The sequence below is a fragment of the Chrysochloris asiatica genome, unplaced genomic scaffold, assembly GCF_000296735.1.
Source record: "Chrysochloris asiatica unplaced genomic scaffold, ChrAsi1.0 scaffold00005, whole genome shotgun sequence".
Classification (NCBI taxonomy): Eukaryota; Metazoa; Chordata; class Mammalia; order Afrosoricida; family Chrysochloridae; genus Chrysochloris; species Chrysochloris asiatica.
This window is the reverse complement of record NW_006408523.1, coordinates 32,185,943-32,192,836: the sequence shown is the minus strand read 5'-3', so window position 1 is coordinate 32,192,836 and position 6,894 is coordinate 32,185,943.

The following is a 6,894-nucleotide window of genomic DNA, read 5'->3' as shown; positions in this document are numbered from 1 at the left end:
CATTCTTTAATGTCATCCATAGTTTTTTATGATCCACACAGTTGAATGCCTTTGCACAGTCAATAACACACAACTAAATATATTTCTAATATTCTCTGCTTCTTTGATTTTCACCAATTCCGTCTGACATAAGGAATGATAGTCCTAGTTTTACACCTTCTTCTGAATACAGCAAGAATTCTGGCAGCAGTTCTGATTGTGCTTATCAAATTTATACTTGCATACAATATTAATTGCATTGTTTGATGATATGTACATTCCTTTGGGTCATTTTTCTTTGGAATGTACACAAATATGGATCTCTTCCAATCAGCTGAATAGGTAATTTCTTGGACAGGTAAATTTCTTGTAATAGAAGATTAGGCACTTCCAGTGTTACATCCACTTGTTGAAAAATTTCAGTTTGTATTTCATCAATTCCTGAGGCTTTGTTTTTCACAAATGCCTTCAGTACAGCTTAAACTTCTTACTTAAGTACCATGGATATTGTCCATATGCTAGCTCTTAAAATATTTGAATATCAACCAATTATTTTTGGTACAGTGACTCTGTAAATTGCTTTCATCTTCTTTTGATTCTTCCTTCATCTTTCAATATTTTGCCCATATAATCCTTCAATATTGCAACTGAGGATTGGCTATTCAAGTTAGAAGTTCTGATGTGGCATTGTAGAATAAGAACTGAACTGCTGTTCACAGGTTGGTGTTTCAAGCTCACCAAATACTCATCAGAAACCCTATATAGGTCCACTATGAGTCAGAATTGGCTTGATGGCACTTAAAAACAACAACAAATATTTCAGTATTCTTCCTGATGAAACAGACCCTGAAGAACAAATTTTGGCACTCAGTTATTTGGAATGTTTTTTGTTTTGTTTTGTTTTGTTTTGTTTTGTAGAGAATGTTTCGCTGCCCCTCATTATTTGCATTTCTACATTCAACTGATGATGACCTGAAATCCTACCTCACTAGGAATATTGAAACAATCTAAAACAAACAAAAGAACCCCACAAACCATCTAAAAGTATCATATCTACCTTTCAAACTGATTCTCTGTTCATGTACTCCTTGTTCTCTCTTGTTTCTAGAGATTCATTGAACATAACTGAAGAAAAGTTGTTGCTGTTTTTAGCTGACATGGCACTTACCTCAGATCCATAGACACAATACATGCTACAGAGTATAACTGTTCCATGGAACATATGTGGTATGAATATAGGAAAACTTGAAGGTGTTAAAATATGAAATGGAACACATGAAAATCAATAGCCTAGGGAATAGTGAGCTGAAATGGATTGGTATTGGCCATTTTGAATTGGACAATCATGATTTACTATGCTGGGAACAGATTAAAGAGCAGTGACATTGATTTCATTGTCAAAAGGAACATTTCAAGAGCTGTCTTGATGTGCAATATTGATAAGATATTATCTAGGGGTCTACAAGAAAGACCAGTTAATGCCACTATTATTGAAATTTACACGCCAATCACTAAAGCCAGTAATGATGAAATTGAAGCATTCTACTGACTTTTCAGACTGAAATTTATTAAACATGCAATTAAGATACATTGATAATTACTGGTAACTAGAATAAAAATGTTGAAAAGGCAGAAGAAGGAAACTATTTGTGGAACATATAGTCTTAGCAATAGAAATTATGCTGGAGATCACATAATAGATTTATTTGTTGTGAATACCTTTTTTAAAAACAACACAAATGGTGACTATAACAAAGACCTCAAAAGATGAAATACTTAGGAATCAAATTGACTACATCAGTGGGAAGAGATAGTACAAAAGCTCAATATCATCAGGCAAAACAAGACCAGGGGCAGACTGTGAAACAGAGCATCAGTTGCTCATATATAAGTTTAAGCTGAAACTAAAGAAAATTAAAACAAATCCACGAATGCCCAAATATAACTGAATATATCTCACTTGACTTTAGAGGCCATCTCAAGAACTAGATACCAATGACCAAAGACCAGATGAGTTGTATTATGACATCAAGAAGAAAGCAAAAGTTTATTAAAAAGGTAGGAATGAAAGAAAAAAATCAAAATGGATGCCTGAAGAAATTCTGAAACTGTTCTTAAATGTAGAGATGCTAAAGTGATTGGAAGGAATGATGAAGTAAATAGCTGAACAAAAAATTTCAAGGGCAGCTCCAGAAGACAAAATAAAGTATTATAATGAAATACGCAAAGAACTGGGGTTAGAAAACCAAAAGAGAGGAACAAACTCAGCGTTTCTTAAACTGAAAGAAATGAAGAAAAAATTCAAGCCTTAACTTGCATTTTGAAGGATTTTATGGGCAAAATATTGACTGATCCAGAAACATCAAAAGAAAATGGGAAAATAGAATCTCTGTAACAAAATAAATGGTTGGTGATCAACCATTTCAAGTAGTAGTGTATGATCAAGCACCGATGGTACTGCAGGAAGAAGTACAATCTGAACTAAAGGCATTGACAAAAAAAAAGATTCCAGGAACTAATTAAATACAAAGTGAAATATTATAACAAACTGATGCAACACTGAAGGCACTCACTCATGTATGGCAAGATTTGGAAGAGAGCTACTTGGTCAATATATTGGAAAACATCCATATTTGTGTCCATTCCAAAGAAAGGTGACATAATAGAATGTGGAAATCATCAAACGATACCACTAACATCACATACAAGTAATGTTTTGCTGCATGTATTTTAAAAATGATTCCAGCAATATATTGTCAAGGAATTGCCAGAATTTCAAGCAAGATTCAGAAGAAGACATGGAACTAGAGATATCATTGCAGATGTCAGATGGATATTGGCTGAAAGCAGAGAATACCAGAAAGATGTTTACTTGTGCTTTATTGACTATGCAAAGGCTTTCAACTGTGTGGATCATGACAAACTATTAAAACCTGTACATTGTTGTTAGAACAGAACAAGGAGATGTTTTATGATTAACAACTATGAAAGATGTGTGCCAGGGCTATATCCTTTTAACATATTTATTCAATCTCTATGCAGAGCAAATAATCATAAAAAACTAGATTATATGAAAAAGAATGTGGCATCAATATTGTAGGAAGGTTCATTAACAACCTATGATATGCACATGAATCTATTTTGCTTGCTGAAAGAAAAGAGGATTTAAAATACTTTCTGATGCAGATCAAAGACTAAAGCCCTAAATATGGATTGCATTTTATTGTAAAGAAAGCAAATATCTTCACAACAGCACCATGATAACTGGAGAAAAGATTGAAGTTGTTAAATACTTCATTTTGCTTGGATCCACAATCAACACTTATGGAAGCAACAGTCAAGAAACCAAATGGCATATCGCATTAGGCAAATCTACTGTATTTTAAGTGTGCAATGCAAAGATACCAGTTTGAGGACTAAGGTGTGACTGACTCAAGTCATGGTATTTTCCATTGTCTCATATGCATGTGAAAGTTAGACAATAATTGATACATTGGAGTTATGGTGGTGGAGAAGAATATTGAAAGCATCATGGAGTGCCAGAAGAACAAACAAATCTGTGTTGAAAGACATACAGCCAGAATGCATTTTGGGCATGAGGATGGCAAGGCTTCATCTTCCCTACTTTGGACATTTTATGGGAAGAAACCAGTCCCTGGAAAAGGACATTATGTTTGGTAAAGTGGATGGTCAGTGACAAAGAGGAAGACCCCCAAAGAGATGCATTTACACATTGGTAAAAGCAATAGTCTCAATCATAAGAACAATTGCAAGGAAGGTGCAGGACAGGGCAGTGTTTCATCTTATTGTGCATAGGGAGCTAAGAATTTGAACTGATTCAATGGTATTTAAAAACAATAAAAAGTTCCCAAAGCAATGTCTGATGTATAAATACTAAAGTGATTGAATTAATGAATGTGTAAATTGAACTGATTCAGCCATTTGATCCCACCAGCCACTCAGTGGTAGAAAGATGAGGTTATCTGCTCTTGAAATACTTATAGTCTTGGAAAACCTAAATAGGGTTTTTATGAGTCAAAACCTACTCAATAGCAATTAACAACAACAAAAAATTTGAGCTGATAGTTTCTCTTTGTATACAATGATAATTTGGGAATATTCAACCATCAGCATTTTAGAGACACTAGTCCACTGTCTAGTTATTGTTAAGTGCAGTCAAGTCAGTTTCTACTGATAGCAACTCTGGATATGGTTTCCTGCACTTTCTGGATGACTTTAGGACTTCCCATTTATTAAATAAAATTTTGTTTTGTTTAGTAAGGAATGTTCTTTGGTCATTTACTTGTCACTTAGTGGTAGGCAACACCAGTGAAAAACTGGTGAGGTTGGCCCAGGACTGGGCAGTGCTTCATTCTGTTGTGCATAGGGTCGCTGTGAGTTGGTACTGACTTGATGGTACCTATCAACAACAACAACACTGGGATTTCAGGAGAGAGCAGATAAAACAATGTATTAATTGTCCTTGTATTGATCACCTTTTTAAAATCAATCAGTAGAAAAATGATTACCCCTTACTGAAGAAAGAAATTAATTAATTTTAAAAGACAAAGAAGTGCAATGCTACCATATTTAGTAGTTATTAGTGAAGACAGTTTGAAGTAAAATATACAACAGACACTGTTCCCATAGTGTGATCAATAGGCTTTCATTAACATGAATGAACAGGACAGGGATAAATAGAATAGCAATGTTCCCCTGATGTTATGTTCCTGCCTACAGTGGTATATTAGACTGATCTCAATCATGCATCTTTGGAGAAGAATGCCTACATTTCTTTCTCCTGGAATTAAATAGTAACAGGACAGTCATGTCTATGTGTCCAGTAGCATGTGCATGGATGAGTAAGGGGAGGAATAATAAAAGTGTACAATGGAAGACAAAGGGTTTAATAAAAGTGGACAAGATTTGTATTCCCCTTTCAGACTATTCTAATTTCATTGGTAACACAAACCAAGCCTTTCTCCTTTATTCAACTAAGATAGTGTAGCAGATATCTAGGTTTCTTCAGAGGGCAATCATTTCTCCTCAAGGTACATACTTTATTTTCATTACACTCATTAGCAGCGAAGGAAAGGATGTGAGCTATAAGGTATACCTGTCCACCCAGAATGAAAACAGTGTTCATACAAAAGGGAGATCAGAAGGTTAGGTTAAATTTGAAATCTATATATTTAAGTCTGAGTTTAAATACAAATTATCCACTTGTTGTTGTTATCAAGTGATATGGATTTGGTTCCAATTCATAGCGACCCTGTATAGGGTTTATTAGGAGCTGCTGTTGAGTTTGAACCACCAACCTTGCTGCTCAAACTTACATTGTGGTTTAGTGCATTATCCTACAGTGCCATACCAGGACTCAAAAGTTACTCATAAAATCATATTTTTCATAAATTGATCAAAGAGTTGGATTTTTTTTGTTAAGAGACTATTTGAGCTTCTAGTGCAGTGATTAATTTACGTAATCTTATGGTTTTTAGTCAAACTAAAACAACAGCAACAATAAAATGCATTATAAATCAGTAGGCTAACCTAGTGTTAATAAACTAAAGAATAAGAAGAAAACAAAAGAAGAAGCTACTAGTTCATAAAAGAATTCTAGAGAATTATTTATTTAAAGAAAGCAAACATTGATCTTTTATATGGGTTCTCAAGTGACTTTTGCTTTCCACCTGAAAATAAAATTAAAGCCCAGTTTATTTATTTATTTATTTTAAAGAAAGGCTATTGTAGACTTATCTTACTTTTATGTAGATTTGCTTTAATTTCCAAATAAATCCCATTAAAGCATTAATGACTAGGCAGAATACAAAAAAATTAATTTAATGTCAAATACTGTGACTCTGTTATATCTAATATGAATAATTGCTGTATGTCCTGGGGCAATTTGTACGTTTAAATAAGAAAACTCTCAGATAACGTTGTAAAAATTTTTACTAAAATAGTAATAATAATAAAAATGCTACTGATTATTTTAAGAACCTCTTTACAGTACAAGCTACAATCATCAAGATAAATTCTACTGTTTTACTTCCATATCACAATTCATTTTTTCTGATTCAATAGCCTAGTTTTCCACATATGGCCTTATGTTGCATTAACATCATTACAAACAAGTAAAATAAAGAAGGAATCAAAGAAAGAAGGAGATAGGTTCCAATTTTTAACTTTTATTTTATAATAACAATCAGTTCAAAGTCCACTGACATGAAATTGCTTTCACTTTGTCTTTATAATAAGATGTTATTGTAAGAATAATTGGAATTTGACCTATTTTACAGAAGAATAAACTTAGGCTCAATTTCTAGCTCAAGGTTATATGAAGAAAACTGATTAAAATGAATACACTTGTGTAAGAATCACTTTTTATTAATGACTAGTAAACAGCATTTTCAGTCTCAACAAGACTTATTATGAATTTTCATACTGACATGCTATAATTCTTAGATAGTTACACAGAATTTATGGTATGCCTTTAAACCTGGAATAATTTCCTGTTGTTTTTGTTAGTTGGCCTCAGGTCACCTCCTACTATGTCAGTTCCAAGTGAGCAGTGTTTTATAGAGTTCTCAAGGCTGTGATCTTTAGGCAACAGATAGCCTGGCTTTTCTTCTAAGAGTTTAAATAATTAAAGCACTTAACAATTTAAGTCAGTGATTCCTGAGTATTCGCCTTGGTTTATCAGTGTATACATCCTTGTGTTTAGCAGTTTGGTTTTTACTTTACCTCAGCTATAAATACCAACATATGAAACACTTAAATGTGAAACATTATGATAAAAATAAGATAGAGTGGTTTGGGGATGCAGCTGCAGAAGCCAGACACTGGAAGCAGAGAGGAAGGAAAAGCCAGAAATATCACCATAGAAAGCTTGTAAGTCCACCTTCTGCCTATAAA